The sequence below is a fragment of the Acipenser ruthenus genome, chromosome 8 (genome assembly GCF_902713425.1).
Source record: "Acipenser ruthenus chromosome 8, fAciRut3.2 maternal haplotype, whole genome shotgun sequence".
NCBI classification, from domain to species: domain Eukaryota; kingdom Metazoa; phylum Chordata; class Actinopteri; order Acipenseriformes; family Acipenseridae; genus Acipenser; species Acipenser ruthenus.
The window spans coordinates 23,410,176-23,423,486 of NC_081196.1; the positions used below are offsets into that span (position 1 = coordinate 23,410,176).

The 13,311-nt window shown below is 37.4% G+C and overlaps 1 protein-coding gene across 3 annotated transcripts in view; it reads right to left on the reverse strand.

The window, feature by feature from the left end:
- Nucleotides 1-13,311, reverse strand: part of LOC117407400 (microtubule-associated tumor suppressor candidate 2-like) — a 323,947-nt gene that overhangs the window by 263,320 nt on the left and 47,316 nt on the right. Inside the window, exon 1 of one of the 3 annotated variants that reach the window (XM_059028738.1) lies at nt 7,803-7,960. The exons of 1 other annotated variant lie outside the window; for it this stretch is intronic. The gene's annotated coding sequence lies outside the window, so the exon portion shown is untranslated. Of the gene's footprint in view, nt 1-7,802; nt 7,961-13,311 lie in introns of those variants that run through there. One more of the 3 variants, XM_034012384.3, reaches the window with a different exon arrangement.

The window sequence follows — 13,311 nt, forward strand, 5'->3', positions numbered from 1 at the left end:
TTCTGTGTAGGCTACCTAGAGAGCTTCTCCCTAAGAAGGAATTAAACAAGCACCATATAAACTGGAGTACTGTATTATACATGCCAGCTATCTAACATTTTAAATCAAATACTTAAAAATCAACTTGGTATAGGTTATGTTATGTTAACTAATGTATTATTTTTGTTGTTAAGATTCACTTTGTATAATTTTCTTTTTCAGTCATCTTTTTAAAACCCAGCAGATTAAAGCACCCCTGTGGCCTCAGTATAGCTCTTAGAATTGTGTGCCTTTCTAGCACATCTGATGCATCATTCAAACCACAGTGCTTTTATGAAATACCACATTTGTTACAAAGTATGTACTACATTATTTCTTTCTGATATGTTTCTTCCACATCCACTAGAGGAAGAACGTTGCAGAGGGGACAGGTTAGTGGATTTACTTGGAGATTAAAATTTGTATGTGAAAAATATTATGATGACATTTTTTTCATTTTAACTCACTTGTATCAATGCAATCTATGTGCTTTAACAGTGAGGCCACAAACTACTTAATATTGAACTTGCACAGGTCTTTTCACTGAATTGTTTTGTATGGTACTGTAATAACAGTGTACTCTTAACATATTCCTTACTGCCATTGAAAGACCACAAGCAAAATGTCCATTGGTGCTGATCAGAGGTGAGTGAACTCAAACGTCTGAGCTTGAGTTCCCAGATCAAAACACCCCTGCTAAATCAGCATTACAACTTTACTACTAAACAATTCTGATATCTGGCCGCCCTCATGTTTAAAGCATGGCTACGACTTATCATTTGTTTGGCAAAAGTAAAATCTTAAAAATTTATGCACTCGTAAAAGCTATAGCGGTCCTATGCCTCCCCCGAGAAGAGCAGGTGTAATTACGAAATAAAAGAAACCAAAACAAATAGCAATGTTATATTTATTGAAAGACCATGATGTCAAGGATAATTTATCTGAATAATCTTCATTTTCTTCAAGAACTCCAGAGTTGACTTTGCTGTATGCTTTGGGTTGTTGTCGTATTAGAATTTACCAATCAGCCTACTAGGAGATGGTATCACTGTACATTGTAGAATGTTTTGATACATGGACTGCTAAAACAACCCCATATCATGACCAAAACCACCTAGGTACCAGGCTTTCTTCATTGAAGGTTTCCCCTTTTTTTCCAAACATACTGTGGTCTATTTTGGGGGAAAAGTATTATTATTATTATTGATTTCTTAGCAGACGCCCTTATCCAGGGCGACTTACAATTGTTACAAGATATCACGTTATTTTTACATACAATTACCCATTTATACAGTTGGGTTTTTACTGGAGCAATCTAGGTAAAGTACCTTGCTCAAGGGTACAGCAGCAGTGTCCCCACCGGGGATTGAACCCACAACCCTCCGGTCAAGAGTCTAGAGCCCTAACCACTACTCCACACTCCACACAGTAGTCTTTAGTCTCACTGGACCAGAGAATTTTGTTGAAGAATGCTTCAGATTCCTGTTCATATTTCTTGGCATATTTAAGAGTTTGTTTTATTAATTTTCTTTAAAAGTGGTTTGCAGTGAGGTCTATATGCATACAACTATTCTATATTCAGTTGCCTTTGTACAGTTCTTTCGGTAAGGCAAGCGTTTGCTGTGTTTATTTTAAGTGATAAAAATATGTATGGCTATGGCCAAACGTTTTGCATCACCTAGAAATGCAGGATTGAGACATAATAAATATATCCTGTATATTAACATAATTTAAATATGTTATTTAACATAATGTAATCATGTACAACAAATATATTTATTTTTTCATTGTGTTACTACTTATAACCCCTAGAAACGCCCATACTGCTTTTTATCTTTTAACTTACTAGTGTCTTACAATCAGTCAATCAATCAATCAATCAATCAATCAAATTTACATTTAATATAGCGCCCCATAAACACGAGGAGGGTCTCAGGGTGCTTTACACAGTCAGCAAAGGAAAAAGCAAAAAACAAACACTTCAGTCTACAAAATCTACACAAAAAAAAATAACAAAAAAAACAAAACAATACTACAATAAGAATTTTAACTAAAAACCTGCTCAAACAAAAATGTTTTTATATGTTTTAAAAAGAGAAAGAAAGTGAATGCTTCTAATGTGCCTAGGTAGGGAGTTCCATAGTGTGGATGCTAGATGGCTAAAAGAACGCGATCCATACGTGGGAGTTCGAACAGACGGTACACTAAGTAGGTCAGCCTTAATGTAGGTCATACTAATGGAAAATATTTACACCAATATTGGGAGGGGACGATCCCTTTTAATAGATATAAAACACTCCTGACTCAGATACGTGTACTGTATCAGCTAAAATGATCGTCTACTTGAGTTTTTTCAGTTGGAACACTGGAATGTAACAATGCACGTACACAAAAATGTACAGAGTACAATATATCACCAGTGTTCATAATGTGCAAAACCTACAAAAACATAACTGCAATCTCAGCATTACTCTGAGCCCTCTCAATGTTGAGGAGAGAACTTCATTTATCAAGATGGTCCAAATTTGTCCATTTCATGTTATTTTAACCCTTTTGAAAACTACCACACTTCTGGAATGGTTCATTTGAAAAATCAACAACAGGACAGCACATGCAGCATAGATGTAAATGCTTGTTATAAATGACACAATAGACCATTCATGTGTAAATCACTACATGTTTGCAACAGTGTATATTGAATATGAATTGACATGAAGCCTTACACTCAGTGCTTAATTTGTACAGGGGCTTGCCAGGGCACAGCCCTGGAACTTCTTCAGTTATGAAAGTTAAAAATCCCATACAAGTTTGCTCTCAAATTTGTTTTCTTACAATTCTCAACACAGTTCTTGCGTCCGCACTAAAGAGAGACAGTCCGCTGCCAAGTTCATACTTTTATCCTTTATACTTAGATTTTAGCTGAGTGTCTTTAATGACACTGGCAGCACAACAAGGACTGTGACTCTGTTGTCGTTTTTCATTCACAAATAAGCTTACTTGATTTGAAAAACGTCCTTTTACACTACTTGGTTTGATTAAATGGGTACTCAACAAAATATGAAAGCTGAACATTAATTTCAAAAAAGAACAACAACAAGTTTTAATGAAAAAAATATTGTAGCCTACTTCAATATGAACATTAAGATCATTGCTACAGTATTGCCACTTGACCGGTTTAAGTGATAACAGATTAAAACTGCTGAAAATACAGCAGCTGTCTGTCTGTCCACCAACACACAAGCGCACCACGTGTGTGAGTCTGAAAATCACGCGAGAGTGAGGAGACGTGCGAGAGAAGTACTGGGTTTGAAAGTGAAATTTGTTAGACTGGTCAAAAGAAAACTTTGCATTAGATGCAACCTCAGCTATTCCTGTGGAATTCTATGATGTCACCCTTAAAAATAATTAATAGTTGGAAGCGGCAAAATCAAACAGCAAGTACAAATTCAAAAACTAGACTCAAAGGATATTATGTAGGCTACAACGTTCTGAAACATAGGTTCACATTCAAGTTCTCTGTGCTGTTGAAAACAAAACAAAAAATCTCTGAATAAATGTTGCTGAAAACACGACCAAGGTATGTCAAATCCTATCTACCTGGATCTATTTATCTTCTGTATCTAGATATCACTACCTGTTTATCTATACATGTGTATGTGCCACTGTACGCCACTGTCATAGTATATACTGTATAATTGGCATAATAAGTAAATATTGTTTATTAACATTTATAAAATGGGTCTTTTAAATACTGATTGGTCAAAACAGATCACATGGGGGTGTGAATATTACAGCATAGTCCCATGGGTTGAAAGTTTTTTCAAAAAGGGGCGAATCACTTGTAGATATCCATACGCCACTAGAATTCTGAAGAAAAATGGTAGACATATTTAAATTTATATTAATAAACATGACTAACCACATTTAATATATCATTTTGAAAAAAACGGTAGCAATATTTAAATTTGCAATAAAGATGAATGACGAGGTATATCAATTTTGATCTTTTGGGAAACCAAACTCTAGATGAGATTTTGAATGAGTCTGTATCAGACACCAACACTTATTCAAGTGGTGAAAAAAAAGTAATACTGTTAGGCAACGAACTTACTGAAGCACAGCTTCTGGACATAGTCCACTGCCTGGGCATCGGGTGTGCTTTTTATGCCACTGTCCGAGTATTTGAAAATGCAAACAACATCTTTGTTGCCACTGGAAACAGTACCGCAAATCTGGCATGGATACCTCCTGTCACTACGATTAAAAAAAGCAATGTCACCTGTGGCAATGTGCCCCGCCCCTGTGTGCATATTATGTGTTGTATGTTGCGTGCGTGTGTTAATGTTGGTGTATAGTCATTGGTACACGGGATATAAACGGGTCTGTGTTTCACGTGTATTTAAAAATTGTATAATTATATTTAGGCACGGGATTGCACTTCACGTGCATTTAAAGTATGTAATAATATGTGAGCACGGGGTTGCACAGAATTAATTCACGTGCTGGGATTCAAGTGAATAATTAATTAGTAATTGAATCCCAGCACAACAGTATATATAGATGCACATTTCTTTCAGTCGGGGTTGGGTGTTCGGTGAGTGGAGAACGGGATTGGAGACGGAGGTAAAGAGAATAGTAGTAATAATCGTTAAAAGAAGCTCACCGTGTTTTGTCTGTTTGGTCCGTTTTTGTTTGTCTTTTTATTTTGGCGTATAGTGCCGTGTCCTGTTTTGTGTTCCAACCTTTTATTTTCTGTTCTGTTTATTAAATGCTGAGCGAAAGCATTCGCTCAGCTTCACCAAACCACACATCTCTGTCTGTTTATTTCCTGCTTCTGGTCTGACGCCACCCACTCCGGCCGTCTTTGTGACACACCTTACACTGCTTGTAAGAAAGGTTTGCTTTGATGTGCTAAATATGGCTAGACGTGGTAAAGAAGGTCTGCGTGATGTTGCTCGAAATCGCTTGCTGCAGCTCCACCTACTGTTCAGAATGAAAATCTAAAAAAAAGGCCTGTAAATCTTCAAAGCTGCAATTTCAATGGCAATGTTCAATTTAATATCTATAAATAGTGCCTTATGTTTTTAATCAGTTCAATGTTTATTAATTAATAATAATAATAATAATAATAATAATAATAATAATAATAATAATAATAATAATAATAATAATGTTTGAATTAATACATTTTTGGTTTTATTTTTTATTTTATTTTTTTAGGTCAGAGGCAGAAGGATATTTAATAAAAAATCCTTTTTTGTTAATTAAAACATGTTTTTATTATTTTTTTTATTTTTTTATTTAGTTAGTTGACCCATTTTATAAGCAGGGTGTGGGATATACTCTAATATCCACATGTCCTGGGCAGTTAACGCACCCGGGGCGTGTGGATATTAGAGTATATCCCACACCCTGTCGTGCCTTATTGCTTACACATATCAGACATGTGGTCCTGTAATTCTCTGTGAGGGGCGGGGCAGTTGTGTTGTCGCTGGCAGTTCTTTTGCATTTCAAAGGTGGCACCCCCACTATGTGGCACCCCCACTATGTATGCAGGCTTTATTTATTTATTTATTTATTTATTTATTTATTTATTTATTGTCCTGCGGTTGCCTTGAATTATTTTTTCTGCACGTACTACTACTTTATATATGAATGATGTAGAATACGTGGTACATACGTGGTACATAAGGAGGCTGTGTGGTCCAGTGGTTAAAGAAAAGGGCTTGTAACCAGGAGGTCCCCGGTTCAAATCCCTCCTCAGCCACTGACTCATTGTGTGACCCTGAGCAAGTTACTTAACCTCCTTGTGCTCCGTCTTTCGGGCGAGACGTAATTGTAAGTGATTCTGCAGCTGATGCATAGTTCACACACCCTAGTCTCTGTAAGTCGCCTTGGATAAAGGCATCTGCTAAATAATTCTGCTAAATAAACATACATTACACTAGTACATACAATACTCTTTCAAATAAACATGCATGACTTTGAATGTGCGGTTCTTAAGAACGGTATTATTGTCATTGTTTGCACCCTGGCACCTCTTTATTTACAAATTTAGCACTGCTTACACATATACATATACAGTACTACCGCAGAAACATGGATGTTATCTATATTTACTGTGTACTATGTATAGATTATATATATATATATATATATATATATATATATATATATATATATATATATATATATATATATATTCTGTATTTGTATATATAGCCTGCAATGACCTCCTCCGGTTTGCTGATATTGGACAATTGTTTATTTTGGTGTTGATTGATCTTTCTGCTGCTTTTGACACTGGACCATGGGATCTTACTGGAGAGATTACAGAATGATATTGGCACTACAGGCATTGCTTTGCAATAGTTCTGCTTCTATTTATTACATAAATGCCAATTTGTCTCTTTGGGTCAGTATTCTTCTGAGACAGGTGACATGAAATATGGAGTTCCTCAGGGCACACTGCTCTTTAGTGTCAATATGCTCCCCATTGGGTCAATTATTAATAAATATAACCTTGGATTTCACTGTTATGCAGATATACTGTTATTTTCCTACAAAGCTGGAGATGTCAGACAGACTGGACATATTCTATCTGATAAAGATGTTGATTCAAGCTTTTGTTATTTCTTGATTAGATTATTGTAATGCACGTCATTCACAACATATTACTCTGGTTCTTAAATCACTGCAGTGGCTTCCTGTTAAATTCAGGATTGATTTTGAAATTCTGCTTACTATTTTTAGATCCTTCATGGTTTTGGGCCTTTATATTTACAAGAAATGCTGGTACCTTCTGCTCCTAGTCACACCTTGAGATCAGCGACTGCTGAACTTCTGGTAGTTCCAAGAAGTTGTCTAAAATCAGGAGGGGCGAGGGCCTTTAGTTGTTCTGCTCCCTGCCTCTGGAACTCCGTCCCAAGTCATATCAGAAATGCTGTCACAGTCAAGTCTTTTAAATCAAATTTAAAAACAGATTTGTTTGTGTTCGTTTATTCTTGAGCTGGATTGATTGGCCAATGGCTTTTTTTATTTTCTAGAGTTTTACTGTAAAGCTCCCTGAGATACTCTGCATGAAGAGCACTATATGAAAGCAAATTGTATTGTATTGTACTGTATAACGGAACAGTAAATATACAGTCAGTAATTGGAACTATGGTATTGCATACTACCAGATGACAGAATTTAAACATACATTAAACCTACATTTCAAGCCATGAGTATGTTTTATAGCTACTGGTAATTGTCATAACAGATTTTATTAGTATCTCTTTTTGCCCTGGATTAAAACTAAAACTAAATCCTACTGTATGTCAAAAGTATGTAGTCATGCATTGCCAGCAGAGCCTGTATTTTTCATGTCTGAATCAATTTAATGAAACACATCATTCAAAATGAGTGAGAACATACTGTATGGTAGTCTACAGATCTTCTTTTGTTTAAAATATACCTTAAAACCTTGAAAATGCACAGTTCACATACACACTTGCAAATACTAGTTCACTTAAAAACAGAACAAAAAAAAACTTGTTCTGTCAAAATATCCCTTCCAGGACCGTACTGTACGGACATAAACTGAATTCAGCAATGCAAGCAGCAGAAATACAACTGTTTTCCCTGAAAATCTATAATTTACTGTAAGAAGCAAGCAACTGCTGCAAACACAAACACACCCTCTAGCCAGAATACCGGTAAACACAAGCACTGGATAAGAAGCACCACTGTTCTTTTGTTCAGCCCAGTGCTATTGCAATAGATATAGAAAACATCACACTCACCAGCATGTATTCCTATAACCCACTTGCAAAGCAGCCTGGACTCCACAACAAACAGCTCACCTTTCATTCGCACTGCTGTGCTACGGATGCATTATTGACCACGTCGTCAGGTACTAAATCAAACAACAGCTTAATCCCCCCTCCCTTCATCACAGCACTATGCATCTCCAGCTGAACAAACCCCAGCTGCTTGATAGAAATGGGGAGTGGTTTAAATGTGTGTATGTGTGTCTGCCTCTATACCATGTGGCCGTCCCCACAAAACAGTCTCCCTGCTAATTATCATACGAAAGTCACCTCAGGAACAAGCCCCCAAACAGCCATCTTTATGAAAAATTGAACAATGAATGAAAAAGTAGCACCAATTCCCCCACCTCCCACCCCCTCTCTTTACCCTGTCACAAGGGGCTTTACAGCACATCAGCAGAAAACTATAGGCCAAATTAACACTGCGCAATGAGGAAAACATGTTATCTTTCAGCTCTTTGCAAATAGCCATTCTGGAAGAACAGGAGATGGGCAATTACTGGTTCAAAGAATGATAACAGCTGCCCCCTGCACCTACTGTAATGCCTTCTATCAGGACCATAACAGGAAAAACCCTAGCATTAGAATGAGCTGTTCTATTTTGTCCTATAATTTCAGCTTAATAGAGGGGACACTGATCCTTTGGTGAGAGAGAAACAGTATGGTGACAGCTGGATGATAAAACACCTTCCAAGTGCATTCAGCTGCATTTATGTTATTGTTGCATATTATGTGTCACTCAAGGGCAGGTTTCCTTTTGCACTGTGTTTGTATTCCAACATAAGCAGATATCAATTTTTTTCATTATCAACCACCTCAGATGAAAGGCAGCTTTCAGCAGGGATGGGAGTGGGAGGAGGGGAGCCAATTTACATTGCAATACCACATACAAGACAACACCACATATAAGACAAACTGCAATTCTTTTAAACCACTGCAACTTTGGGGGGCTGTTATTGTTTTATACGGTTAACACTTGTCTGTGTGATTAATTAAAAACATACAGCATAAAAGACAGAATCTATCTTCTATAGTCAGCTTAGGAGTCAATGAGACTGTGCTTATAGTACTCAATAAACTGTTAATATAAAGCCACAATAATCACCTTTTCAGGTTCTCCAGCAGTAGCACTAACTTCACCCAACTGTTTAGTTTTATTTACAGAGAACCATGTATATTTAAATGTATATTTAGTGCAGAAGAAGTAATGCGTATTTAGTGTTATAAAGTACAAATCCAAATTTTTTCCAATTTCTCAATTAATAAAACCACTAATACCATCTGGATGATTTATACAAAATAATAAGTATTGTAAAAAATATCGGAACTTTACTGTGATGCAGTCCTCTGCATTTTAAATTTCAATTTAAAACATGTAACAGATGCTACAAACAATATGAATTACTGGACTTAATTCTCTTAAATTAGAACCACATATGATGAAAATCTTAAAAGCTTATCAATTTGTGACTTATGGTACTTCACTGAAAAACTGTTCTTTAAAATAATTGTTCTGCCAGACTATTATCTATCATGTTTTTTTTTCCGGATTTCATAATTGTAATTCTTAAAATCATAACTGTTAGCCCGCAGAACCCATTATCTTCTGGCAAATAATTTTTGACCAGCTAAAAGGAAAGTAATATAAGATAAAAGGGCAGCTAAGATGAATCAATCTTCTGCAGGGGATATATAATAGTTCCACACCATGTTTAAAATCTCTGCATAATTTAATGTTAGCTTTGGGAGCCAGTTTAACCATTTTCATGTCCTTCAGTTGTATTGTCTTATTTTAAAAAAAATATGTTGCTGTATCCAAGATATACTACTGAAGAGGGGTTAGAAATCTCACAAACTGAGATCAGAACACTTGAAACTACTGCAGTTTTTTGTGTATTTTCTTTGGCAAAAGCATCTATAACCTAATACTTTTTGAAGAATCACAAGTGAGAAAAAACTCAGTGAAAATGTGAGCAAACTAACTGCCCTGTGCTGTGATTTTGGTGACATGCTTTGCCCCATCCTTCAGAACTGGAGAAAGTATGTGGAGTAGCCCAGCTAGCCACAGTACAGATATCAGACAGCGAGGCCCCTCTGAAGAGGGCCCAAGGTGTAGATAATCCTCTAGTGGAATGTGTGGCTACCCTCCCAGGTGGGGGTAAGCCAGCACCATCATACGCAGTCGAGACTGTGTCCACAATCCAATGTGACAGATGTTGCTGAGAGGGGCTGTCCTAGGGTCCGTATCCCATGGCAGACGAAGAGCTGGTCAGAATGACGCAGAGCTCTTGTCCTATCCACGTAGCATCTCTATGCCTGTACTGGGCAGAGGAAATTCAATTTCTATCCTCCTCCGAAGATTTGCCATCACCCCAGGTAACAGCCACGAGGAAGGCTGTCTTCATTGACAGGTACTTCAACTCTATGGAGTGTATGGGCTCAAACGGGGCCGTCGTGAGAGCCTCCAGTACTCAATTCGGGGAGAACAGTCCTCCTGAGAGGGCATAATCGCGAGCGCCTTTAAGAAACCGGGTAACCAAAAAATGCACACTCAGAGATACCGAATCTACCGAGGCATGGCATGCAGAAATAGCTGCTAAATACACCTTCAAAGTGGAAGGTGACCTTCCAGTATCAAGCAGTTATTGCAGAAACTCTAAGATAACTGGCATGGGGCAAGAGATTGGGTCATGGCTTCTAGCCAGACACCAAGCTTGGAAATACCTCCACTTGTAACCGTACAACGACCTAGTAGAATCTGCCCTAGCGTTCTGCAAGGTATCCACAACCACGTCTGATAGAAACAGGGATAGTCGACCTTGTACAGCTGTTACTCTGTCATCCAACAGGTATGCGTGCATCGTACTGGAGTCCAGCCGGAGCCCCAAGTATGTTGTGCACTGCACCGGTGTAAGCCTACTCTTTGCGTTGTTGATGGTGAGGCCCAGCCTTGCCAGATGCTTTGTCATGACCGCCATGTGGGCCACTGCTCCCTCTCACAACTGGGAAAAGATCAACCAGTTGTCAAGGTAGTTTATTACTCTGATCCCCTGCAGCCGCAAGGGGGTCAGGATATAAGAACATAAGAAAGTTTACAAATGAGAGGAGGCCATTCAGCCCATCTTGCTCATTTGGCTGTTAGTAGCGTATTGATCCCAGAATCTCATCAAGCAGCTTCTTGAAGGATCCCAGGGTGTCAGCTTCAACAACATTGCTGGGGAGTTGGTTCCAGACCCTCACAATTCTCTGTGTAAAATAGTGCCTCCTATTTTCTGTTCTGAATGCCCCTTTATCAAATCTCCATTTGTGACCCCTGGTCCTTGTTTCTTTTTTCAGGTCAAAAAAAGTCCCCTGGGTCTACATTGTCTAAACATTTTAGGATTTTGAATGTTTGAATCAGATCGCCGCGTAGTCTTCTTTGTTCAAGACTGAATAGATTTTGGTTGCTCTTTGCACTCTATCTAGAGCAGCAATATCCTTTTTGTAACGAGGTGACCAGAACTGAACACAATATTCTAGGTGAGGTCTGACTAATGCATTGTAAAGTTTTAACATTACTTCCCTTGATTTAAATTCAACACTTCTCACAATATATCCGAGCATCTTATTGGCCTTTTTTTATAGCTTCCCCACATTGTCTAGATGAAGACATTTCTGAGTCAACATAAACTCCTTGGTTTTTTTCATTGTTCCCTTCTTCAATTTCAGTATCTCCCATATGATATTTATAATGCACAGTTTTATTGCCTGCATGCAATACTTTACACTTTTCTCTATTAAATGTCATTTGCCATGTGTCTGCCCAGTTCTGAATGCTGTCTAGATCATTTTGAATGACCTTTGCTGCTGCAACAGTGTTTGCCACTCCTCCTATTTTTGTGTCGTCTGCAAAATTTAACAAGTTTGCTTACTATACCAGAATCTAAATCATTAATGTAGATTAGGAATAGCAGAGGACCTAATACTGATCCCCTGTGGTACACCACTGGTTACCTCGCTCCATTTTGAGGTTTCTCCTCTAATCAGTACTTTCTGTTTTCTACATGTTAACCACTCCCTAATCCATGCGCATGCATTTCCTTGAATCCCTACTGCGTTCAGTTTGAGAATTAATCTTTTATGCGGGACTTTGTCAAAAGCTTTCTGGAAATCTAAATAAACCATGTTGTATGCTTTGCAATTATCCATTTTCAATGTTGCATCCTCAAAAAAGTCAAGTAGGTTAGACACGATCTCCCTTTCCTAAAACCATGCTAAATAAACCATGTTGTATGCTTTGCAATTATCCATTTTCAATGTTGCATCCTCAAAAAAGTCAAGTAGGTTAGACACGATCTCCCTTTCCTAAAACCATGCTTCGATTTTCCACAACCCAGTTACATAGCAAGACCTGTGACACTGCCATGTTAAGAGTATATAAATTGTTCAGTCAAATTGTTGTTTAACCCAAAAGAAATTGCAACAGATTTTTTTTCACTTGTATATGTTTCTGAGAGACCCCCAGAACAACATATTAAAAGTCTACCAGAAAATATCGGGTGGAAATATAATTTCAATTTTTTGTTCTAATCCTCCTATTTTTTGCTGTTTGTAGTTGTATTTTGCCATGTTTTGTTTTTGTTGTTGAAAGCCAATAAAAATGTGTTCACAAAAAAAAAAAAAAGTATTTCTATCTTTGTATCTTTTTTCTAAAATAAGTCTGTAAGTAAACATCAGTCAGCTACGGTAGTTAAAATAAATAAATAAATAAATAAATAATCTTCAATGCTATCTGATGATTTAATACTGTGATCATGGTTTGTTGTAGTACTTGATAGACCTGTCAGATTCTTTTCAAACTGATCCTTTAGATTGATTTTTGACATCAAACGATTTTGTGTTATTCTTTTGATTCCGTCTTTTAGTGAAGCACTATAAAAACACATGCTGGGCAATGTGTCCCCCGAGAATGTTGTCGAGTCTTCTGTAATCCATGAAACATTGCCAGCGAGAAAAAGAACATTGTCTGTTCTGTGGTCAGCATGCAAAGTTTGAAGAAAAAAAGCATTTGATGTTATCTCAGTTAGAACCAAAGACTTCTAAGACTCTACTGCTCAGTTATGTAAAGACGATGGAACGATGATTGGTCCAACATAGTTGAGGGCAGACTTGCATATGCACAGGCTCTCCATGCTGCATATGCAGTTTATCATCAAACATGCAGTCTAAACTTCTGGACTGGAAAGCAGTTACCACAAATGCATTGTTCTGATGCTGTCAACATTGCTAAAAGGTCGACCAGAGGATCAAGAGAAAACAGCAGCCTTACTACAGTGCTTGGAATAAAATGACAAGGAGCAGACAACAATAGGTGATCTCACTAAGAAGATTCAGAACTACAATCATATAGCTTCACCTACATGAAGAGAAAATCACAGGAACATTTTGGTGATAAAATCATTGAATGGTAGGCCAAACGTTGTTACATTCCACAGCACTGCCT